Source organism: Panthera tigris, chromosome D1 (assembly GCF_018350195.1).
Source record: "Panthera tigris isolate Pti1 chromosome D1, P.tigris_Pti1_mat1.1, whole genome shotgun sequence".
NCBI classification, from domain to species: Eukaryota; Metazoa; Chordata; class Mammalia; order Carnivora; family Felidae; genus Panthera; species Panthera tigris.
Window position 1 is genome coordinate 82,188,739 of NC_056669.1, and position 27,080 is coordinate 82,215,818.

The 27,080-nt window shown below is 37.4% G+C and overlaps 1 protein-coding gene and 1 pseudogene across 1 annotated transcript in view; one reads left to right on the top strand and one right to left on the bottom strand.

Moving 5' to 3' along the window:
- The window catches only part of METTL15 (methyltransferase like 15), a 247,936-nt gene that overhangs the window by 220,109 nt on the left and 747 nt on the right, over window positions 1-27,080 (top strand). The gene's annotated exons all lie outside the window — the stretch shown is intronic.
- On the bottom strand, window positions 12,262-13,189 carry LOC102959560 (annotated as a pseudogene).

Genomic DNA, 27,080 nt, shown 5'->3' on the forward strand with positions numbered 1-27,080 from the left:
ATGGTTGAAGAAGCTCAAAGAGCTCTAACTAGGAGGAATCTAACAAGGCCTAAACTGAGACACATTAAAATCAAATTGTTAAAACTCAAAGACAAAAAGAGAATCTTGAAAGTATCATGAGAAGAGCAACTTGTCACACACAAGTGAGCTCTCATTAGATTTTTAGCAGATATATCAGCCAGAAGGAAAATGTGGAGATGTATTCAAAGTGATGAAAGAAAAAAAACCAAAAAACTACCAACCAAGAAAACTCTATCTCACAAAACCGTTCTTCAAAAATGAGGAAGGGACACCTGGGTGGCTCAATCAGTTGGGCGTCTGGCTCGGCTTAGGTCATGATTCTCGGTTCATGGGTTCAAGCCCCACATCTGGCTCTGTGTTGATAGCTCAGAGCCTGAAGCCTGCTTCGGATTCTCCATCTCCCTCTCTCTCTCTGTCCCTCTCCTGTTCGCACTCTGTGTGTCTTTCTCTCTCTCTCAAAAATAAATTTAAAAAATGCTTAAAAGGAGGGATAATAAAGACCTAGCCATATAAACAACACCTGGGGGAGTTCATTAGCATTAGACCTGCCTTAGAAGAAGTGCTAAGTGGACTCCTTCAGGTTGAAACAAAAGGATGCTAACAGCAATATGATTAGCATATGAAATCATAAATCTATGGTAAACAAACACAGAATGCTTTAATGGTGGTGCATAAATCATATATGATTCTGGCAAAGAATTTAAAATATAAAATTGTAACAAATAACTATAAAACTATATTAATGCATACAAAATATAAAAATATGTCATTTATGACATTGACAAACTAGGAAGGACATGTAAGGAGTAGAGTTTTTGTATATAATTGAAGTTGGTAACAGTTTAAAATATATTGTTAGAACTATAAGATGTTTTTTTTTTTAATTTTTTTTTTAACGTTTATTCATTTTTGAGACAGAGAGAGACAGAGCATGAATGATGGAAGGTCAGAGAGAGAGGGAGACACAGAATCTGAAACAGGCTCCAGGCTCTGAGCTGTCAGCACAGAGCCCGATGCGGGGCTCGAACTCACCACGAGATCATGACCTGAGCCGAAGTCAGACGCCCAACTGACTGGGCCACCCAGGCGCCCCAGAACTATAAGATGTTTTATGTAATCCCCATAGTAACCATGCAAACACATAAAACCTATAGAAGATACACAAAAGAAAATCAGGAATTAAAGCAGATTACCACACACAAAAAAATCAATAAAACATAAGGAAGGAAGAGAAGAAAGGAAGGATAAAATAACTATAAGACATGTAGGAAATAGTGAACAAAATGTCAATAGTAAATCCTTCCTTTAAATTTAAATGGATTAAATTCTTCAATCAAAGACACAGAGTGGCTGAATAGATCAAGAATATGAGATCCAACTATAATGTATCTATAAGAGACCCATTTAAAAATTTCTATTTTTTGAGAGACAGCACGAGTGGGGAAAGAGCAAAGAGAGGGAGAGACAGAATCCGAAGCAGGCTCCAGGCTCTGAGCTCCAAGCTGTCAGCACAGAGCCTGGCACAGGGCTCAAACTCACAAACGAAGAGATCATGACCTGAGCCAGAGTCTGATGCTTAACTGACTGAGCCACCCAGGTGCTCCTATAAGAGACTCATTTTAGATATAAGGACACACATAGGCTGAAAGTGAAAAGATAGAAAAAGATATTCAATATAATGGTAACCAAGAAAAAGTAGGGGTGGCCATACTTACATACTTAATTCAGGAAAAATAGGCTATAAGTCACAAATCATCACAAGAGGCAAAGAAGGACATTATATAATGATAAAAGGATCAATTCCACAGGAAGATATATCAATTATATATGCAACTAATATCAGAGCATTTAACTATATAAAGCAAACATTGATAGAATCGAAGGGACAAGTAGATAGTTACACAATGATAGTAGTAGATTTCAATGTCCTATTTTCAATATAAGATAGAACAACCAGCCATAAGATAAATAAGAAAATAGAGGAAATGAATAGCACTATAGACCAATTGAACATATCAGACATATACAGAACACTCTACCCCAAAACAGCAAAATGGATATTCTTCTGGAGTACATACAGAACATACTCCAGGATAGATCACATGTTATATGGTTACAAACTATGTAACAGGTAAAAAAAAAAAGTTTTAACAAATCTAAGAAAACTGAAATCATACCAACTATCTTTTTTGACCATAATGGAATAAAACCTAAAAATCAACAGTAAATGGAAAACTGGAAAATTTATAAATATGTGGAAATTAAACCACATACTCTTGAGCAACTAACAGGCCAAAGAAGAAATCATGAGGGACATTAGAAAATATCTTAGGATAAATGAATATGAAACAACATACCAAAATGTATGGGGTGAAAAAACAGAACTAAGAGGTAAGTTTATAATGGTAATCACCTACATTAATAAAATAGAAGAAAGATCTCAAATCAACAACCTATTTTTATACTGCAAAGAAATAGAAATGAAGAACAAACTAAACCCAGAATTAACAGAAGGAAATAATAAAGATTAGGGTAGAAATAAAGAGAGAATAGCAAAACAATAGTAACATTTTTAACAAAACTGAGAGTTGGTATTTTGAAAATAACAAAATTGACAAATCCTTAGCTAGACTAAGAAAAACACAGGGAAATTCAACAAAGCCTGAAATGAAAGAGGAGATATTATAAATGATGCCACAGAAATAAAAAGGATCATAAGAGACTACTAGGAACAATTATATACCAAAAAATTGGATGACCCAGAAAAAAATAGATGAATTCCTAGAAACATAAGACCTCCTAAGATTAAATCATAAATAAATCAATTATGCATCAGGATTCATAGCCTTCCAACAAAGAAACTAGATGGCTAGGACTAAATGGCTTCACTGAAGAATTCTACCAAATACTTAAAGGAAAATTAACACCAATCCTCAAATGTTTCCAAAAAAGTTAAGAGAACACTTTCAAACTCATTTTATGAGGTTAGCATTACTCTGATTACTAGACAAAGGTATAAAAAGAAAAGAAGCAAAACCCCATAGACCATTATCCCTGATGAATATTGATGCGAGAATCTTCAACAAAATACTGGCAAACCAAATTCAACAGAACATTAAAAGGATTATGTACTATGACCAATGGGATGTTGTCCTGGAATGCAAGGATGGTTTAACATATGAAATGTAATACACCACTTTAACAGAATGAAAGACAAAAAAATCAGATAATCATCTCAAGTGATGCAGAAAAAACTTTAGAGAAAATTGAACACTGTTTCATAATGAAAACACTCAACCAACTAGGAATAGATGGAAACTACCTCAACATAATAAAGGCCATAGATGAAGAACTCACAGCTAACGTCATACTCAATTGTGAAAAACTGAAAGCTTTTCCTTTAAGATCTGGAACAAGGCGAGGGTTTCCATTCTTACCACTTCTATTCAACATAGTACTGGAAGTTTTAGCCATAGCAATTAGGCAAGAAAAAGAAATAAAAGGCATCCATGTTGGAAAGGAAGATATTTACTGATGATATAATCTTAAATGTAGAAAATCTTAGAGATTCCACACACAAAAAGCTGTCAGAACTAAAAACTTTATTCAGAAAAATCGCAGGATACAAAATCAACATATAGAAATCAGTTGCATTTCTATACACTAACAATGAACAATCCAAAATGAAATTAAGAAAGCAGCGCCTGTGTGACTTAGTCAGTTAAGTGTCTGATTCTTGATTTTATCCCACATCATGATCTCATGTTCATGACTTTGAGCCCCACATTAGGCTCTGCACTGACAGTGCAAAGGCTGCTTGGGATTATCTCTCTCCTCTGTCTCTGCTCCTCCTCCACTATGCTCCCTCTCTCTCTCAAAATAAATAAATAAACTTTAAAAATAATCTTAAGAAAGAAAAAAATGAAGAAAAACAATCATTTAGCATAACATAAAAAAGAATAAATTACTTAGAAATCAACTTAACCAAGTAGGTCACAGACCTGGGACAAGCTGATTGTCCTAATGCTGCTCCTCTCCAGCCACTGCTCATGGGCCTTGCCTCCTTACTCTTCCTTAGGAATGCATGCTATAGCCCTGATGCAGCCACTGACTCACTCAGGTATCATCACACTGTGCTTCACCTTTCCATACCGGCACCCTGGCCCACAAACTCATACTGTGGCTGAGCTGTGAGTGCTCATGTTTGATGACATGGTGTATAACCTGCTGAAGCACCAGAGCCCACCTACACCAACATGGAGGTAGCAGTGGTGCCAGCAGCACCAACTCCTCTATTGCAAGGATAGTAGCAGCCGCTCTGCTTCTGCTGACACTGACTGCACTGACTACCTGTCTCATGTGGCACCACAGACTCAGTCTGCTGTAGGCCTTCAGACATGAAGAGTGCCTATTCCATAGCAAAACCCAGTCTGAGTTTCTGGTGTCCAGAAAACTCCAGATGTCTGAGGAGGCCTTGCAGTCCCAGTCCTGATTTCCAAGAGAACAACTAGGACAGTACTTCCAAAGACAGTATATGAGTTCCAAGGTGAATCCTAGTCCATCAGCCTTTGGGGACAACCAAACTCTCAAAGCAGGAGCACTTGGAGTTTTCTGTGACCTCTGGATGGGAAGAGGAAGAGACACTCATTCCAGGGTGGTCTTTCATATCCTTCTTTACCATCACATGGAGTTTTCATTTTCTGCCTCTTCTTGAAATGCAGCTCAAGAGGGTCTCTGTCTCCCCTTGACAGTAATGTGGGGTTGTGTTCACTGAGGAGGGGACTGGAAACTGTCTCTACCCAGGTCAGCATCAGTTTATTTCACAGGGTTTGGTCAGGAAAATCAAAACCACTTGAGAAATTTAAGGCAGAAAGACATTTAATAATTTAATCTCTTGATTAATAATTTAATCTCTTGAGAGATCAAGGCTGGAACAATGGACAGGAGATCAGGAAGTATGGCATTCATGGAGACCCGCCACCCTGATTCTGGCTGCCAGAAATTCTGATGTGGGCAACTCTGGAAGGATGCCTGGGGTTCTGGCAAAGCCTCATGCCTGTCACTGGCTTGAACCATAGTGGCTTTTCCCAAACCTCACACTGGTTTCATCTCAGAACCCAATAAGGGATCCCGACAGCAAAGGCCCATGGTTTCCAGACTTGTAGCTGCTGAGACACACAGGCTGGGTAACAGACTTCCCAGCATGGGCACCCTTTGGGCTTTTAGCACCTGTACTCACCTCCTACCTTACCTCTCAGTTTCAGCAGCAACACTGAGCCATGGCCTAAGATCCTGTAGCTATTGTCATGCCAATGACACACTGGTGCTTCCAAAGACTGGAGGGCAGAAGGCCTTTTTGGTCACCTGTGCATTTGAGCATGTCAATTCTTGCTCTTATTCAGACACACTGCACCGGGACATCCTATGGCCTCAAGACTATACTAGAAAATTAATCACCATAAAGACTCCTTAAATAAAATAGTGGGGAAAGAGAAAAGGAAAAAGTGGGTACTCTATATGAATTACAAATAATATAGTTCTTAGTTAATATATAACAAGGTAATAATGAAAAGAAAGACTTGTACACTAAAAATTACAAAATGATAAAAAAATTGTAAAAGACAAATAAATGAAAGACATCCATGTTCATGGATTAGAAGACCTAATATTGTTAAAATGTCCATTCTTCCCACATGATCTTTAGATTCAGTGCAATCTCTTTCAAAATTCTAATGGCATTGTTTCCAGAAATAGAAAAAAATTATTTTAAAATTCATATGGAATGTGAAAGGACACTGAAGGGCCAAAACAAATTTAAGAAAGAAAAACAAAGCTGGAGGTCTTATACTTCCTGATTTTAAAAAGTTACAGTAATCAAAGTTATAGTAATCAAAAAAGTATAGTATGGCACTGGCATAAAAACAGACACATAGACCAAAGGAACAATGGAATAGACAGCCCCAAAATAAGCCCTGATGTCTATGGTTAAATGATCTTCAACAGGGTGCTGCTGAATCTACACAACAGGGAAAGGATAGTCTCAACAGATGGTGTTGGGAAAACTGAATATCCACGGAAATAGTGAATTTACCTTTATCTTATACCATATAAAAAAAAACCCTAAGATATATATATATATATATATATGTATATTTATAGCTATATATATGTATATTTATAGATATATGTATGAATATTTACAGATATATGTATGTATATTTATATATATGTATATATATGTGTATGTGTATGTGTTTGTGTGTGTGTGTGTGTATACACACATACATGTTGCCTGACTGTCTTTGGAATTCCCATATCTATGTAGATTCCTTGTATATACACTAGTAAATTTGATTTTCTACCATCAAAAAAAAAAAGAAAAATAACTCAAAATATATTAAACACTTTGTTATAGATTTAATGTTTGTGTCCTCCCCAAAATTCGTATGTTGAACTTTAATTCCCAATGTGATGGTATTTAGAAATGAGACCTTTGGGAGAAGATTTGATTATGAAAGTGGAGCCCTCATGTAAAAGTTTAATGCCCTCATAAAAGACATCATAGCTTCCTCACCCCTTTTGACATGTGTGGACATGGTGAGAAGACAGCCATCTGTGAAGCAGGGAGCATACCTTCAGTAGACACCAAATCTGCTGGCACCTTGATCTTAGACTCCCCAGCCTCCAGAATGGTGAGAAATAAATTTTTGTTGTTTATACCAGTATATGGTATTGTTATAGTATCCCAAACAGACTAAAATAGAAATATGTACATAGAAGTAGGGTGCTACTTTAACAAATACCTAAAAATGTGGAAATGACTTTGGAACTGGTTAATGGGCAAAAGCTGGAAGAGTTTTGAGGTGCACGCTAGCAAAAACCTACATTGTTATAAACGGACTGTTAAGGGTGATTTTATTTATAGCTCGAAAAAGAAAGGAGCTGTAGAGAAAGCCTCAGTCTTTTTAGAGAATACTAAATAATTTTAAAAGAATGTTAGTAGGAATATGGATGGTAAAGGACATTCTGATGAGATCTCATATGGAAATGAGGAACATGTTATTGGAAACTGGAGGAAAGGTCATCCTTGTTATTATAAAGTGGCAAAGAACTTGGCTGAATTGTGTTCATGTTCTAGTGTTTTGTGGAAGGTGAAACTTTTGAGCAATGAAATTGGATGTTTAGCTGAAGCTATTTTTAAGCAAAGTGTTGAAGGTGTGGCTTGGCACATCCTGACTGCTTATAGGAAAATATGAGAAGAGAAAAGTGACTTAAAGATGGAACTGTTAAGGAAAAGGGAAGTAGAACTTAAAAGATTTACAAAATTCTAAGCCTTTCGACATTTAAAAAAATTAAACACTATGGGGCGCCTGGGTGGCTCAGTCAGTTAAGCGTCCGGCTTCAGCTCAGGTCATGGTCTCACAGTTCATGAGTTCAAGCCCCGAACTGGGCTCTGTGCTGACAGCTCAGAGCCTGGAGCCTGCTTCAGCTTCTGTGTCTCCCTCTTGCTCTCCCCTCCTCTGTTCATGCTCTGTCTCTCAAAGATAAATAAACATTAAAAAAAAATTTTTTTTAATTAAACACTAAGGGTGTAGCCATGTGATAGTTTAATGAAATAAGTGTAAGTGGGCCAACTTAACTTGAGGCAGAGCTATTCTATAAAACCATGGAAGAATGACCCCAAAGGCAATTCAGAGATCATCAGATTTGCCACTCCCATCACAGGCGAAGAGTGCAAGGGCCCATAGGGTAGAACAGTTTCAAAGGAGAGGCTTCTGGCACTTGAAGAACCTTGGTGCTTGCTACCCAGCACTGCCTCACATCCATGGCTCTGCTCTTTGCTCCATAGCACCATGCTCCTCAGCCACCACAAGTGCTGCTCCCCTGGGCCCCAGTGCAGAGCAGAACAGGCAGCAAGTTTTGGTGGCATCTGTGTGGTGCCATCTCTGCCACCACAGGCCCAAGGGGCACGACTGCCTCTACCTAGGTTTCAAAGGATGGAGCTTCCTGGAACCATAGGATTTCAACCTCATTCTGAGAGAACTACTGAGGCAGGCCCCAGCAGAGAGCTGGCCATAGGAATGTTCTGCTAAGCCTTGGGGGTGACAATGTTAGCCCTATGGTTCTAGAAAGCAGAATAGCAAGCCAAAGAGTGTTCTTTTTTTTTTTAATTTTTTAAATGTTTATTTATGTTTGAGAAAGAGAGACAGAGTATGAGCAGGGGGAGGGGCAGAGAGAGAGGGAGACAGAATCCAAAGCAGGCTCCAGGCTCTGAGCTGCCAGCACAGACCCCGATGCAGGGCTCAAACCCATGAACCATAGGATCATGACCAGAGCAGAAGTCAGATGCTTAACCAACTGAGCCACCCAGGCACCTCTAAAGAGAGATAATTCTTAAGCCTTAAGGTCTAATAGAATTTTCCCTGTTACGTTTTAGACTTACATAGGACCTGTCACTCCTTTTCTATTTCTCCTTTTTGGAATGGGAATGCCTGTTCTATGCCTGTCCAATAGTCTTTTGGAAGCACATAACATGTTTGATTTCACAGGTTCACAGCTGGAGAGGAAATTGCCTCAGGATAAATCATACCTCAAGTCTCACCTCTATCTAATTTAGATGATATTTAGATAAGGCTTTGGATTTTAGACTTTTGAGTTGATGCTGGAATAAGTTGAGACTTTGGGAGATATTGGGATGGAATGACTGTATTTTGCTATGAGAAGGACATGAATTTTGGGGGCCCAGTGAATGAATGTTTGTGTCCCTGCAAAATTATGTTGGAAACTAACCCCCAATCTGATGATATTTAGAGGTGGGACCTTTGGGAGGTGACTAGGTTGTGAGGGTGGACCCTCATGCATGGGATTAATACTCTTATAAAAGAAACTCTAGAGAGCTCCCTCACCCATTCTGCCATATGAGGTCAGAGAAAGAAGATAGTCAACTAATAATCAGAAAGCAGGCTCTTGAGGTGAGACTTGAGGTATGATTTATCCTGAGGCAATTTCCTCTCCAGCTGTGAACCTGTGAAATCAAACATGTTATGTGCTTCCAAAAGACTATTGGACAGGCATAGAACAGGCATTCCCATTCCAAAAAGGAGAAATAGAAAAGGAGTGACAGGTCCTATGTAAGTCTAAAACGTAACAGGGAAAATTCTATTAGACCTTAAGGCTTAAGAGTCCCCCACACCCCCCCTTGCTCTTTGCCCCTACCCTGCTTGTGCTCTCCCTCTCTCTCAGACATAAACAAACAAACAAACAAACAAGCATTCTTTTAAGTATATTCTTAAAAAAAACTGTAAGGAATACATTTCTATTGTTCATTAGTCATCCAATCTATGGTATTTGTGATAATAAGCCTAAATAAACTAAGACAGACCTGAATGTCAGACCTAAAACTATAAACCTCCTAGAAGAAAACATAGGAGAAAATCTCCATGATATTGGATTTGGGAATGATTTATTGGATATGACCCATCAAAAGCACAAACAATAATAGAAAAAGTAGACAAACGGTACTACATCAAACTTAAAAACTACCACAAAGGAAACACTGAACAGAATGAAAAGACAACTTACAGAATGAAAGAAAATATTCATAAACCATATATCTGATAAGAGGTTAATATCCAGAATATATAAAGAACTCCTATAGCTCAATTACAAAACAAATAAACAGATTTAAAAATGACAAAAAACTTCAACAGATGTTTCTCCAAAGAAGATATACAAATGGCCAACAAGAATGTTCAACATCACTAATCACCATGGAAATGCAAATAAAAACCATAATGAGATATCACATCACACCTATTAAGATGGCCACTAGCAAAAAGAGATAAAAACAAAACAACAAGCAAAACAAACACCCCCCCACACACACAAACAAATAAAACAGAAAATAACAAGTGTTGGTGAGGATGTAGAGAAATTGGACCCTTGTGTACTTTTATTATTATTATTATTATTATTATTATTATTTAGAGAGGGAGAGAGAGAGAGCACTTGCCCATGTGTGCACCTGAGTGGGGGAGGGGCTGAGAGAGCAGAAGAGAGAGAATCTTAAGCAGGCTCCATGTTTAGTGCAGAGCGTGACGTGGAGCTCCATCTAATGACCCTGAGATCATGACCTGAGCCGAGATACTTAACCAACTGAGCCACCCAGGCACCCCACCCTTATGCACTTTTAACAGAAATGTAAAATGGTTCAGCCCCTACGGAAAACAATATGGAAGTTCCTCAAAGAATTAAAAATAGAATTACCGTATGATCCAGCAATTCCACTTCTGGGTGTATATCTAAGAGAATTGAAACAGGACCTTGAAGAGATACTGCACACTCATATTCATTGCAGAATTAATTTTAAAAGTTCCAAAAAGCAGAAGCAACATTAATGTCCACTGACAGATGAATGGATAAAAACAGTGTGAAATATACATACAGTGGAATATTATGCTGCCTTTAAAAAGAAGGAAATTCTGGCATATGCTACAACATACATGAACCTGGAGGAGATTATGCTAAGTTAAATAAGCCAGTTACAAAAAGGCAGACTCTGCATGATTCTACCTGTATAAGTAGTAAAACTCTTTAAAACACAAAGTAGGATGGTAATTGCCAGAGGCTAGGGAGAGGGACAAAAGGGGGTGTTGTTCCATGGATATAGAATTTCAGTTTTGCAAGATGAAAAAGTTCTAGAGATCTATTTCACAACAATGTACATATATTTAACACTATAGTGCTGTATACTTAAAAATGATTAAGATGGTAAATTTTATGCTATGTATTTTTTAACACACACATCAAAAAAACATTATACCAACCAAATTAAATGTATCTAGTAGATGCATATGGCTCTCAAGTTCATGAGTTTGTGACCTCTGAACTGTAGAAGACATTGACAGGAAAGAGACAGAAAATTACCATTTATTGAGCACCTCATATGGGCCAGGAGGTATACTAAACATTTTTAAAATGTTTTCTTACCCAATTGTCACAATAATCTTATAAACATTTTTTTATTACCAGTTTACAGATGAGAAAACAAATTGTGAGTTTAAAAGACTTCTCTAAGATCATATATCTAATTAATCAAAGGCAGAATTTGAACACAACAGACTCCAGAGCTGGTGTTTTCTCCACTGCTTTAGGAACAGAGAAAACATGTCAGGAGAATAAATGCTATACAGAAAATCAGAGTGGTGAAGATCAACTAGCTATGTGAAATTTTTGAAGGTAAATAGATAAGTGTTCCATGGGGACCCCATTGCAGGATAACAAACTGTGAAGTACAGGAACCACATTAGAAGACACTGAGTGAGAACACTGGCTCTGGGTTTGAGTCCTGGCTCTGCCACTTACCAGCTTTGTGACCTTGAACTACTCACTTAGCTTCTCTATGCGTTATAAAAGTGCTTCTTAACATGCCTGGCAGATAATAAATGTACGCTAAACATTAGCTATTATTAGATAGTATGGTCTATTGCTAGATTTTAAAGGCCAGATTAGGTCTGAATTTGATGTCCTGGATAATAAGCAGATATCAGACATAGGATTTCAGCTAGGTTGATTGGAAAGCAAGCAGCTTTCCCTGTGAAAACTGTTTTAACTGCCTGCCAGTGAACAGTCTGTCCCTCTCCAATCCACTCACCACATAGCTGCCATGGTCCATCTGAAACTCAGTTTTGACTAAGTTCTTTTTTTCTTAAAAAGTTGTCAATTGCTCTTCATTTGTCACCACATTCTTAAATTTGCATGGACTTGAGAATCAGCTGAGGATGTTATTAAAAAGCATATTTGAAGGCTATGCCCACAAAGATTTTAACTCTGTAAATTCAGCTGAACCTAGAGACGCAGAGAGTCCACTGTTGAGAATCTTTGTTGGGATCCACTTCAAATTTATTAACTAATAAAACACTTCATGTCTTGGCTCTGGCTACCTCTCCAACCACATTAGAAAAAACCAACAACGACAACAACAACAAAAAACTTTTCTATCCTAAGATTAACTCTCTTGCACTAGAGTTTCATTTTTAGCTCCTGACATATTCAGAGCTTTTGTTGTTTCTGTTTTTCATAGAACACCTTCCATTTTCCTTCTTCACTAAACTCCCATGACCTTCACCTGCCTAAGCCTGCCCAACTATATTAGTCTTCTATTGTTGTGTAACATATTGCCCCAAGACTTAATAACTTAAAGCAATGATAAATATTTATTATTATTCAGAGTGTCTCTGCAGGAACTTGGAAGTGGGTTAGTTGGGCAATTCTGCTTTGGGTCTTTCAAGGGTTGCTGTCAGGTGTCAGCTGGAGCCATTTGAAGCCTTAACTGTACTGGAGGATTATTTTCAAAGTGGCACAATCACATGGCTGGCACGTTGGGGCTGGCTGTTGGCAGGTGGCCCTTCTACATGGGCCGCTGCTTAGGGCTGCTTGAGAGTCTTCATAGCATGGGGGCTGGCTTTCCTAGAGCAAATAATCCAAGAGACCAAGGCTGAAGGTGCAAAGCCTTTTGTTTTCTAGCATTGGAAGTTAGAGAACATTTTTACTGCAGTCCTCTCTTGGTCATGCAGGTCTGCCCTGCTTCACTATGGGAAGACACTACACAAGGATGTGAACACCAGGAGATGAAGATCATTTGGGGGCCATCTTGAAGGGTAGCTACTACCACATCATCATTTATCACTTAGGTGTTAATCCTCAGGAAGCCTTCCTTGAATTTCTTTTTTTTTGTTTGTTTGTTTTTTTTAAGTATAATCTCTGTTTTATTTTTCCAGAGAACAGTTTTTCTTCAATCCTTAAGGACTTAGCTCTTTAAATGGGCTTTGGTGGAGGTCGTGGGACAACACCCGCAGGTCTAAATCAGGGTGGCGGTGTTCCGTCCTTCCCGTGCTTCACGAGAGCAATTCCTGACTATCTTGCTGTGAACGGCACAACTCACCCAGTAATGTAGTTTCACATACAGCTTAGGAAGCACATAGGCGTCGAAAACACTCGCTTCGGAAATGTCCCTGACCGCGGCGGCGTCCTCTACTATGTTCCAGATAACGAACTTCTTAATGGCGTTGGCCTTGGGCACGCAATGGATGCAGTTGGTGCAGCCAGAAGGCTGCACGTGGCCGCGGCCTTTTTTGGCATGACCATTGTTCTTTCTTTTCTTGGTCATCTTGGAAACGAGGACCCGAGAGAGGCCTTCCTTGAATTTCTTTCCCAAATTGTGTAACTGCCTCTTCTTCATACTACTATATATGTATTTAAAATGGCAAGTGTGCACTGTATGTGTGTGCATACATATACATATATATCATATACATGTATGTATCACTATGCATATATGTATATGTAGGGGTCATGCCTTTTTATCCTTGTACTTTATATTTTGCTCAAAGATTAATGAAGGAAGGAAGAAGGAAAGAAGACAAAGAGATAAAGGAAGGAAAGATCAATCTTGAGCAATTAGATTTGGTTGTCACAAGGCTCTATGACACATAAGAGTTCCATTTCTGTTAATTAGCAGATGGTTAACAACAACAAAAAATATATCTTTGTAAGGGCAGTTGGGAAGGAGCAGGAACAATTAGAAAATATTTCACCACAACAGAAATGTTGAGGAATTTGTATGAATTTTGGTATTATTCAATTTGTACAGCTCTGAAAATCACATTCAGTCATATTTGGGTCTAATTTTCTTTTTGTTCTCCTTTTGATGTTTCACTGACACACTGTGGCTCACAAATAGGGGGGATGGTCTTAGAGATGGCAGAAGACAAAAATTCTCAATACAAAAAATTCCTAGAATGTTTTAAGGACTCAGTTCTAATCTTCCTATGCTGGGAGGTCCACATGCACTGAAGATATTAGATATTTTTCTTTTATTTTTTTAATGTTTATTTATTTTTGAGAGAGAGAGAGAGACAGAATGTGAACAGGGGAGGGGCAGAGAGAGAGGAGACACAGAATCTGAAGCAGGCTTCAGGCTCTCAGCTGTCAGCACAGAGCCCTATGCAGGGCTTGAAATCACAAACTGTGAGACCATGACCTGACCAAAGTCAGATGCTTAACTGAACCACCCAGGTGCCCCTAGATATTTTTCTTATAACTAGATTCTACACTGAAAGAGAGGTGTACACATAAAGACATTAATGAAACTTCATCTTTTTAATGACACCATTGCTGCTGTTTTCTGGAAGTGGCTCTTCTGTCCTTTCCAACAAAATTCTTACCTTGATTTCCTATAATCATTAGTTTGTGCTGGTTTCTTCCCAGGACTATGAAAGAGTCAAGCACTACTTATCTTTATATGCACATCATGGTCCCTGATACACAAATGAATATGCATTAAGCATAAGCTAAATGAATGAAATCATTTATTCAAAACAATCCATGTTTAAGATTACATCTTAGCAGATTCCTTCCCACCAAACACACTACTTATTGAAATCTGCAGAAGCAGTGAGCTGATTCTAATAAACCAGTCATAATTAAAATAAAATATAATGAAATCAATTTAGGAGAGTTTCTTCCACATGTATATTTTATACACAGCATTCTCTGACATTATCTGACAATTATCCTTGCCCACAATTTCCTTCTACTTCAAAAGGGACTTGATTTTGCCTTCACAATTTGGAACCCAAGATTGTTTGTCCTTTTGAACTTAGTGTCACGTGAAGCACAAGCCTGACTCTGATTTTCAGGGGAATGCTAGTCAACAAACTCACTGAGCATTTTCTAGGTGTCAAGCACTGTGTTAAGGCACGGGGACAGTGAGGATACTGTGTCTGCCTTCTAAGAGAAAGTAGTTGAGTTCCTGTATGATCCTGGAGACCGAACAGAGGTTACTGTAGTAGTCATTGTAGTATGTTGGCCTGATTACCCATCCTACCTGCTTTAAGACTGAAACACTAATTCCCCTATTGGCTGCATGTTGATGACTGATAGCTCATGATTGAGGCCCCTGAGGAGATTGGCCTTATCCTGAAGACAGCTACTTCACCTAAGGTTATGTCCCCTGGTCAACATGGAGATATAAAAGTCTGCCCCTGGCCCTGATTTTGGACAATTCTGCAGGGATGGAGATTATAGATATATATATCTCCAATATCCAAGATATATATATCCAAGATATATAAAATATACAATATATAATATCCAAGAATTTTGGGTAACACTAATAAAACATAACCCACGTGAACAATAGGAATCTAATTTGCTTATTTTAGTATTTATCACACTTGCCTGAAACTCACAACTGGAACTTAGTATCTAAGTATAAGAACTCAGCACTTATGATGTAAGTGTGGATTATTTTCAATGCATTAAAAGTAGGGAAATTTTGTTCTCTTTTATTTGTAGCAGCTACTATAAGAAAGGGAAAATGGAACTTTATTTTCATCTCTCTGAAGAAAACTTGTAGATAGCATCCTTATTGTATTTGTAGGTGTTATTATAAAGCAATGTATCTAAATGTCAAGAGGGTTTTTTTAAAATCATTTATCTTCATAGCACATATGTTGGAATATTAGTTAGCAATTTTTTTCTAATAGCTAATTCTATACTGTAGTAGTGACAGATACATACCAAGTGGTTAATACAAGGTTACTTACTGTATTCATTACTTGCTTTTCTCCCCTAATACAGACCTCAATATATTAAGGTATAAAATCTTTCTAATCATTTGAAAACATCAAAATGCATCTACTGATTGATAATGAAATTCCAAAAATAAAATTAAAAAGATTTACATATAATTTACACAAACATTTGATATATAAATTCAAGGTAGATATGTCATTCACAAAGTCTTTTTCTAAACTTTTCTTTAGTTAACATAACAGAGAGAATGACAAATTGCCATGTTATCCACACTATTTGGCAGCATGGTACCTGAAGCCATAAGCTAAATGTTTATATCCTACTATGGGGTGGAGTATAAAATTTGCATGAACTTTTAAGACTTCAAAGAAATTCCTACAATGACCTGTTTTTGCCTAATCTTAGATCATTCTTTTTTTCTCTACCTCCTCACATTCTTTGCTGCACTTAAGCAGTAAAGTTTGAGAAAAATTGCTGTGCAGATTTGATTCAGGACCATAGATTTGGCCTTTTGCTTAGAGATGGCTACAATTTATTTATTCACCCATAATTTATTGACAACCTACTATGTATAGCATTGTATGGAGCAAGTTTTCTTTCCCTACTGCAGTCCTATACTGTACAAGGCAGCTTCCATTCAACCTTGGTAATCCAGACTCCATGTTAAGCCTACAGACTTTTAAACATGACTGCACTCACAGTCATCAACATGGAAGGGAGCTATGATGTCCTAACCTGACCTTTGCTCAGAGGTAAGGCACCATGAGTGCTGAAGGCCAGCTCCTCAGATAAACAGCAAGCCAGCTTCCCCTAATTAGGCATCTTTCCAGGTGCTCCTCAGACAAACAAAGGAGATCTGATGTGGATAAGGTGAGGAATAGTTTAAAAGCCAACTGAAATTAGTCAATGTAGTCTTAGTTGCCCCCACCCCTGCACTCCTCTTTAGGTCCAAAGGTTACATATTTTCCTAACATTTCTGCATTCAGCTTTCTTGCTCAGCAGGCTTTGTAGAACCCAAGGGGTTTACATTAACCAGATGAGGGTGGATGAAATCAAAGTTCCATCCACTGCGGTGGGTGGGCTTGGGCAAGGGAATGAAAATGTTTGCTAAATTTAGATGGCTCATGTAGTGTTCACTAACTATAACAACGTGTTTTCAGAACACTGAATTTGGAAAGACAAGCAGTTTCCCTCCTAACCAGCTTCATTCAGCACTGAATTGAACAGGATTGAAAACACTTGAGAGCAGTGACTTATTTGAAGTCTTTTTAACTGCAAGGTTTCCACTGGACTAGGATGAGCACACACTAGTGTGTGTGAACAGTTGTCAAGAGGAAATCATTACCAATCTCTGTTTTAAAAATAGCCAACGAGTTTTCCTTACAGCAAACAATAGATTTTTATTTGGCAAAGTTCCCCATAAATAAATGACATGCCCAGCGGTATCTGTTGCCATTTTAATGTTGACAAAAATCGACTGATTTCAAGTGGACATGAGACTGCCATATTTGTGATTCAATTTAATGAAATACCTAAATTAGGGAATCCATTATTTTTATTGGTATTATTATTACTTGCCTGGAGGAAGAATCAGCTGACTATGGCTTTCTGTCTAAGAATATCTGCTTGGGGAGGATCCTTTTGGGGGCTTTTACCTCCCCGAAGAAGTAATTACTTAATCTATTTTTTTTAGTTAATTATCAGGATTTAAAAAAAATCATCTTAATTTTTCCAGATTTGGAGAAGAAGACTCACTGGTTCTCTCTCATCTTTTGTGTGATTTATATGGTTTTCCTTTTGTTGACCCTACTGTTTTTATCTCTGTTCTTTTATTGAGTAATTGTCTTGATGATTGCTGTCTCATTTATTTGGTGTCCTTTTCTAATCTTTGTCTTTGCAATGAGAATTGTAAACAGCAGCACCAGTGAAATCCGTACAAGGCAACCAGTGCCACACCTGGGAATAAATAGCTGAATGCATTCATAGTTCTCAGCAAACCTGCACTTGGTCCTTCCTGAACCAAGGGAAACTCTTACTTGGCTTTGATGAAGATCTCAATCCTCATCTTGGCTGGCTAAAAGAGACCAAAAATGACAACAAAAGAAAAAACAAAAAAAGACACTGTTCCCTTGTAATTCATAAACTTTAGAGGCCAAATCACTCTTGTAGGAAGATACTTCCAGGATAGCTAAGTTACTGCTGGAACATCTTTTATCTTACTTTCAGCATGATTCAAGGTCTCTATGAAAAAAAAAAAAAAACTCTGTAATTTTAAACTATGCAGTAAAGCTTCATATTATTGTATATTTTGATCCATTTGTTTCCTTACCAGTGAATGTGAAATAGACATGTATAACTCCTACCTAAGATAAGCATCCACTTCCTGTGCATGCAACCTTCCAAAGCCTACCCAAGCCTGCTTTAGTAGTTTCCAGAACTTCTACAAAATATGGAAGATTCCAGGTCAATAAAGTTGTTTCCCCTTCTCTTGTCCCTATTTTAGAGAATATCACCATTATCTATTAGCTAACTAAGCCAAAACATGTATCATTCCTTCTGCCTCTTCCCTTTCCCTCACCAGCAGCAACAAGTCAGTTCAATCCATGGATCCTCCCTACTAAATGTCTCTCCAATGCATTTCCTTCTCTCAAGTCTTGATTGCTGAAGCAGTCTCCTAACCAATCTCCTTGGCTCTCTGTTATTCCTTCTATACTCTGCAGACAGAAAGATACTCATCAAATATAAATATTTTTTTGCAACCAACTGGTAGTCTTCAGTGCTCTTCATTTCAGTACAAAGTCTAAATCCTTAGATGTCATTGAGGACCTTTCCAAATCTATACCCTAATTACTACTTCAACATTGTCATCTCTCACTACCATCTCCACCTTGAATCTGATGACAATTACTTGGTGTTCTCCAGATACACCTCTTGCCTTTGGGCCTTTGTACCTGCCGCTTCCTCTATCTAAAACATTCTTCTTGCTTATTGCCTGGCTACCTCCTATTCATTGTTTAAGTGTCCACTTCTCCAGGATGCCCTAGATTGGGTTTAGAGTCCCGTTTCTTTGCTTCTGAAACTTGAGTTCAGTCAATGGTACTTGTCACACTGTTTCTCCAAACTCTTCCCAACCCATCCTACCACTGATTGTATCCTATTTAACTAAGTCCAACACCTGACATAGGGCCTGACACAGCAGGCTCACTGATTGTATCCTATTCAACTAAGTCCAACACCTGACATAGGGCCTGACACAGCAGGCTCAATGGACGTTGGTTGAATGAATGGATGAATAAGTTAACTAATGAATGATAGAACATGCAGATGAACACTGATTTTTCATGTGCTTTGCTGCTTCTTTTGAGGCTGCTTTAAGGCCCTGTAACTTTTATGTATAAACCATCCCTGTATCTGCTCTTCTATGACAACATTCACCAACAATGTGTACCTTTGAAAGGTTATGGTGCAACTTGTTGTTTGGAGATTTCTGAGAGTAGGATTGAAGCTTTAGGTAAAGTTTCAGTAGGAAAGAAACAAATGGCAGGACAAGAGCAGGACAGCTTGAAACCACAGGGACAGCCAGTGAAATCCTCTTACTTTTGAGGCACAGAAATGAAGGTCAGAAAGGTTAACTGGCTGCCAGGGGTCATAACCATGTTAATCACAAAGGGTCCTAGAGCCCAGACCTCCTGATGCCAGCTTATATTTCCTCAAGCAGTGTGGGGCTTTTGTGCTATTACTGTAACATTAGTCTCATGTGACTACTGACCACTTGAAATGTGGTTAGTGTGAATTGAGATGTATTATAAGTGTAAAATCCATACCTGATTCAAAGACTGTAAGAAAAAAGTGTAAAATATCTCACACAGTAAGTTTTATATTTTTAAATATGTTGAAATAATATTTTAGATATCTGGGTTTAAAGAAAATATTGAAATTAAGCTCTTGTTTCTTTTTCTTTTTTTAATGTGACTAGTAGAAAATTTTAAATTATCTATGCTGTGCATTATATTTCTATTGGACAGTATTACTCAAGATGAATTTTAGGTAATGCACAGACAGGGTGTTAAATAAGAGTAAATCATACAGTAATAAAAGTTATTCTCTTCTTTATTTCCCTTTAACTCTTCTGATTGGATCAAAGAGAAATCCTAGTTTAGTACTAGTTTTTCTCTAATACTACATAATTTCCCCTTTTAACAATAAGAAAGAAGCACGAAACTTAGACTTAGAAGGCCATAAATCTAGATAGAACTTGACAACATGGTTTCTGTGTTTGCTTTGAAAATTGCCCTCTATTTAGGTTAGATGGTACTAGTTTTCCATTTATTGTGATGAAATAAGCTTTCATTTATAAATATATTCATTTAACTAAAAAAAAGTATATTTAAATCAAAATATTAAATAAATACTAGCACAGATAGCACAGAACTGAAGAAAAGTCTTGGCCAAGCTTTGGGAAATAGCCATCAATGTAGTATCTATCCCTGGCCAGCCCAATATACTTAGTCTTCTACGTGTGATCCATAAAACCTCTACATATAATTTATTAAACTTGACTGTTCAGAGTTTAACTCCAACTTTGTTAAGGCCATTGCAACATAAATGTTTCAACATCCTTTCTTAAACAACTGAATTCAGACATAATTGACCAACAAGGAGTATGATGGTCGAGGTCCCTAAATGGTCATCCTAGGTCACTAGGATGACTCCATTTAATCCCACTCCATTTTTATTTTATTTTATTTTTATTTTTTTAGACAGAGAGAGACAGAGCATGAACGGGGGAGGGTCAGAGAGAGGGAGACACAGAATCTGAAACAGGCTCCAGGCTCTGAGCTGTCAGCACAGAGCCCGATGCAGGGCTCGAACTCACGGACCGCGAGATCATGACCTGAGCCGAAGTCGGCCGCTTAACCGACTGAGCCACCCAGGCGCCCCAATCCCACTCCATTTTATCCAGCAGAAAATGCTGGAAGTTTATGGAAGTTGAATATAGAAGGAACTTTGACATTCTGAGTGGGAGAGCTGAGGAGAACAAACATGGAAAAAATTGGGTTGACGAGAAATGAGGAATATATGAGCAAATAGAGGCCAAGTAGCATAATAAACTGTGGAGTGACTGGGCTTAAGTTCTGGTTTGGGCTTGCTAGCTCTGTGATCTAGGATAATTTACATAACCTTTCCATAGTTTAGTTTCCTTGTCTGTAAACTTGTTAATAATAGTCACTACCTCCAAGGCTTTCTGTGAGGCACATACTAAGTACTAGACCAATATCAGCTATCACCATCATCACCCACACTGTCACACAGTGATGTTCAGAGGTGCATGGAGACACATATGTGAGTTTAATCTAGAATAGGAGTTAATAAATTGGGACCTGGAACTCAAGAGCATGCAGAAGGTAATATATCACCAAAATGAATCAGGATTAAGTTAAAGATAGCCAAATTACCTACAGGCAGGCAGGCTTTCCTCTCCAAAAAAGGTCCAATCACTGTGGACTATTTCATAGGCACTCTGATGACACTGGACAATCCTATAGAAATGTTTCTTTTTAAGGTCTCTACATGGCTAATAAATGGGTAAATATTATCTCATTTATTGCCAATGATGACACTTCTATCTGGTTAATTGCTGTTTTTATAACATATTAAGATATTTTTTCCTACAGGATTTTTTGTTTATTTGTTTTTTATTTTATTTTATTTTTTCCATGTAGCAGTTGGGATCTTGGGAAGCTAAGAGGAAGAGAAAATCCCTTTAAATAGCTTTTTTTTTTTTCCTTTTAGCAATTGCGCTGATTACTGTACCCTGAGGTTGATGATGATTCTGATGATAGGTAAATTACTGTAGCAGTAACTTAGACTAGTATTTTGAACTTGAGCATTAATTTGTGCCTGTTTTGTTCTTCATGTACCTCTCAAAAACCTTAAGAAACCTATAAGCAGTAAGTTTTAACTTTTTTGAGGGACTTAAAATTCCATTTGAAAATCTACTGAAAGCCATGAGGTGTGTCTCCAGAAAGATGAATGTTCTCATGTAAAAAGAAAATGTTTATACCTAGTTTCATGGGGTTCAAGGGCCCCCTGAAGCTTAGTAACCCCAGACTGAACATTTCTGTTGTGAGGGCAAATAAACTATAGGCCAACCTGGAACTATGGAGATAAATACAGAAAATGTAGTTGAGCAAGGTCCCTGATCTCTGGGGCACAAATATCTGTCTAGGTAAAAGGCGGGACAGAAATGCACTTAAATTTTAATTATTGATGGGAAGTTGAACTATCTGTCTTCCTCTTGATTTATGTCTTTACAGTATAGCATCATTATTAAAAATGCTGTGGGTCTTAGAGAAAAAGATTACCATCAGAGCTTAGTCACAGAGAAGCTGGTTAGGTCTTCCTGAAGTCCATGAATGACACCAGGTGAGAATGATTGAAAAGTTTCTGAACATCTAGTTCAAATCATTCATTGATCTAACCATTTATTGTATGTATACTGTGCCAAGCAGAGCTCAGGGAGCCTGAGTTAATTTTCTAAGGTCACAAAGTTAGCTAGTGGCTGAGCCAATGACTCTATTTTAACTCCTACATTGGGACTTTGTCACCTCATTATATGGCCTCCACAAAAACATGTCATGATGAGATAAAATTCACAGTCCACCAAATCCTACTTTTGTGTAGAGCTATGTACTGACAAAAGAAGAATATAGCTCGTTTGGCATTTTTAAAGAGATAAGGAATTTAAATTGAAATCAAGATTTCAAAACATGCAATGCTTGCCATTAAACAATTTAACCTAATCTATAACTTAAACTGATGTAGTTTTTCCACTGGCCTTGACTATAATTTACTTTTCCTCAATCCTGTTCAAGTATTTTGCCCAATCTGGTGTTCCACAGAACACTCTTCTCTCAAGATACTTTAGTGCACAAAAGATTTTGTGGCCAAATAAGTTTGGGAATTGTTCCATGTTATAGTCTCTGTTTGGTGTGTTAAAAAACATAGAAGAACATTAAAGGTTCTGGGAAGTCCTACAGTAAAACATAATAGCAAAAATCTTGTCTCGCTTTAAGTCTGTATTTCTCAAAGTCACTATACCTCAGAACACTTCCCTAATGTAACACCTATTAAAATCCCACACAATGGATACTCTGCTACGGAGAATTCTGCTGGAGCTTTACAAGTCTTTGGTCTAAGCTCCCATTTTCCAATGATTGTTGGAAATTCAGAGCCACTATTTTATGAAAGTCTGTTGCTTTGGCATGCCCTCCTTCTCATTTCAGTTATGAAAACAATGCTAGCTAAAACCACCCTCTTTTTCTGAGCTTCAAGCTTTTCTCTCTACATTACACTGGCTTCATGTGCTGCCATCTTTATTCCCATTCTTCTTCCCACCATTTCTATTTCAGAAGTGTACTGTAAGGAAAGAATCATACATGGGGACAATTATTTATTTGATAATAAAAAATTGAAAACAGTATAATCTTTAATAATAGGGGGATGGATAAGTAAATGATCCATGCAATAAAATGTTATCAAAAATCACATTTTTCAAAGATCATTTAGAGATGTGAATAAGCGCATGTTATGTTTTAGTGATATACATAAGACACATCATATTGAGTGCACCATTCCAATTTTGTAATATATACATATACATGTACATATATACATATATATATACACATACATATATATTTTTTTTCCAATGCGCACATGCGTAAGAAAAATTTAAAGGAAATACTTTAATATGTTTGGCTATTTATCTCTGAGAAGACTGCATTTTTTTCTTTATAGTTTAAGCATTTAAAACATTTTTTACAACAAATATAGTTTTCTTTTAATACAAAACAAAACAAAACAAAACAAATGGGTTTTACAGTGTGGGCTCAAACTGGAAAAAGACACCCTTTCAGACATGGGCTGACTTAGTCCTCATGCATATTTCATCCAGAGATTACCAAGTAGTATTGTTTGTTTTCCCTCCAAAACACTGTTCTTACTTCCTCTAATTTCAGAAAATCTGAAACATGAAAGTGTTGTACTCCTTCCCTGAAATTATAATCCTTTTTTTTCAAATTAAGCTTTTTATACTAAGATGTTTTTTAAAACTGATTTTGGAAAGACTATTTACACTTTACAAAATTTATATTAGTTTCTTACAGGATTTAATTTTTATAGGTAATACAAAATAATACATATGCAAATCTGTGTAGCGGGTTCTTCACACAGAAGTACCCTTGAAATAAAAGGATGAAATGGATCTCGAATTCTAATATGCACAACTTCTGAATTGCTGATCATTTGTATAGACTCTTTTCTCCTGAAAAGAGATAGTTTGATAGTGTGATAGTTTTTATGGTAGAGGAAGTTGGTCCGATGTACTTGAAGGAATAGGAGGCACTTTGTGAGACCATAAAAGAGGACATTTAAAAGAAGGAGCTACTTTACTGCCTGCCAGAACAAAACTTAATAGCTTTTAAAGGAAGATGAAATAATCAGACTCATTATAATGTGATTTAACCTAAATGTATATATGTTTATATATACATGTATAATATATGTATATGTGTAATGTAATGTTACATTAAATGTCTTGCATAAAAATTTTAACAATTACTAGATATAAGAAGAAATAAAAAAATAAGGTGACCAATAATTTTGACATAAAGAAGCCAAAAGAAACAAATCCTAGATGACTCAGAAGTTAGGAGTACTAATTTTAAATTAGCTATTAAAATATATATTTAAGAATTTAAAAGGAAAGATGTATTAGGAGATATACAATGGGAAATCTCAGAAAAATGAAAACTATAAAAAAGAACCAAATTGAACTAACAAACACACTGTCTGGCACTTAAAAAGTTGATTGGATTGTATTAACAGCAGCCTGGAAACTGGAAAAAAAAAAGTTATTGAACTTGAAGATAGGAAAATAGACATTATCTACTCTGAAGAACAGAGAAGAAAAGATTTAATAAAATAGAAAGAATATATTCTCACTGACCATGGGACCTTATAAACTGTTCTAACGAAAGTGTAATTGGGGTGCCTGGGTGGCTCAGTCAGTTGAGCGTCCAACTTTGGCTCAGGTCATGATCTCACAGTTTGTGAATTCCAGACCTGCATTGGGCTCACTGCTGTCAGTGCAGAGTCCCCTTAGGATCCTCTGTGCCCCTCTCTCTGGCTCTCCCTCATTCATGCTCTCTCTCTCTTTCTCAAAAAATAAGTAAACATTAAAAAAAAAAGGAAACTGTAGTTGAAGTCACAGATGTAGAGATATTGAATAAGGCAGAAAAATAAATCTGAAAAATTAATGACATAAAACCCCCAATTCTGGAACAGCAGCAACAATCCACAAGCACATCATGGTCCATTTGCTGAAAATCAAGAATAAAATGAAAATGAGAGCTATTCACTAATTTCAGCTTTCCAAACTTAAATATCTCTAATCTCAACATAATTTTCTACTTTTAAAATTACTTCAGGGAGCCTATGTGAGTGATCTTTGATAAATACAGAGAACAAACTAAGGATTGCTGGAGGAGAGGGTGGTGGGGGGTGAGTAAAACTGGTGACAGTGGTTATGGTGGGCAATTTTTGAGATGTGCACTGGGTGTCATATGTAAGAGATGAATCACTGGGTTCTATGCCTGAAGCCAAGATTACACTGTATGTTAACTAACCTGAATTTAAATTAAACAAACACACAAATAAATAAATAAGATGATTTAAAAAATTAGTAAAGAACTTGAACTCAAAGCAAAACTTGCCAAACTTCAAATCCAGTACCTTTATACAACTGTATTTTAGAGAGTAAGACGACAATCTCCTTTTTCCTTTTAGGATTTAAGATGACGGAAATAGCTTAGAAAACATATCGAAGTGTTAATTGGCTGTCTTTCATTTGAAGTTTACCACCTGTTGGCTGATACTGGTCCAAATACCACCTCTACCCACTCCAGACCATAAGCTCCACACAAGGGATTATTTTTTGTTGTTGTTCCTTATTCAGGGATATATTTATAGGACATAGAAGAATGACACACAGTAGGAACTTAATGAGTAAATGAAAGAATGAGATCAAAATGAAGGCAGACATTTCTGTGATTTTGGTTTATACAATATTTGGCACTTGTTTTGTTAACACACCAGACATAATATTTTCAGATGTTTCCTTGAGCTATTCTAATGAACATCTTAGTGTAGCCTGTATAAAAGTGCAGCAATAATAAACCTGCTGGCCCAAAGTCAGACTGATAAATAGGTGAGTGATTATTCTTGCATTCACTGCTCACCTATATATTGTTTTATCTGGAGAGAGGAAAAAAAAAAGGGCAATCAAGTTCCCAGATTCTTCTGGTGCCTCTGATTTAGTCTTCTGGCTCTTGCTGGGGCTGTTTGTTCCACAATTTACGCTTCATTTAATGTAGTATCCTAAAAAAAAAAAAAAAAAAAAAAAAAAAAAAAAAAATATATATATATATATATATATATATATATATATATATATATATATAGTGACTTACTGTATCCCAGGTCCTTAACATTCCTATTAGTGCACTAATGGTCATGTGCATTGTTTCAGAACTCAATGCATATAGGGAGCCTGGGTGGCTCAGTCTAAGCATCTGACTTCTGCTCAGGTGATGATTTCACGGTTCTTGAGTTCAAGCCTCATTCTGGGTGAGCTTGAGACCCGCTTCGGATAAGCTCGAGACCCACTTGGGGTAAACATACGCCCCCTTTCGGATGAGCTCCACTCCTCTCCCTCTCCTTCTCCCTGCCCCCGCCCCCATGCCCCTCGTGGGATCGTCTCCCTCTTCACCCTCGCTTACTTGCACCCTCTCTCTCTCCAATTAAAAAAAAAAACATTGGGGCGCCTGGGTGGCTCAGTCGGTTGAGCGTGGGACTTCGGCTCAGGTCATGATCTCGAGGTCCGTAAGTTCGAGCCCCATGTCGGGCTCTGTGCTAATAGCTCAGAGCCTGGAGCCTGTTTCGGATTCTGTGTCTCCCTCTCTCTCTGACCCTCCCCCATTCATGCTCTGTCTCTCCCTGTCTCAAAAATAAATAAATGTTAAAAAAAAAATAAAAAATATAAAAAAATCAATGCATTATATTATCAGAGTGTAACCAAGAAAACAGAAACCACCTTAAGACTTTCCAACACAGTGAATTTAATTCAAGGATTTATTACACAGGTGATGGAAGTTCTGAGACCCACAGAGGAGGTAGTAAGGTATTCCAAAGTTAAACAGCAGGAAATCACTACCATCTCTGGGCTAGAAAGATGAAACATGTAGTGGTATTAATGCCCAGGGAGTCATCAGGTGGAAGCTGGAACTAAGACAAACCTGCTGAGCCATGAAACCAAGGAGCTGTAGCCATAAAGGAGAAGTAAATGTTGACAAGATGCCTCAGGTAGAGAGGCAGGAAGAGAAAGGCCCTGGCTTCTCTCC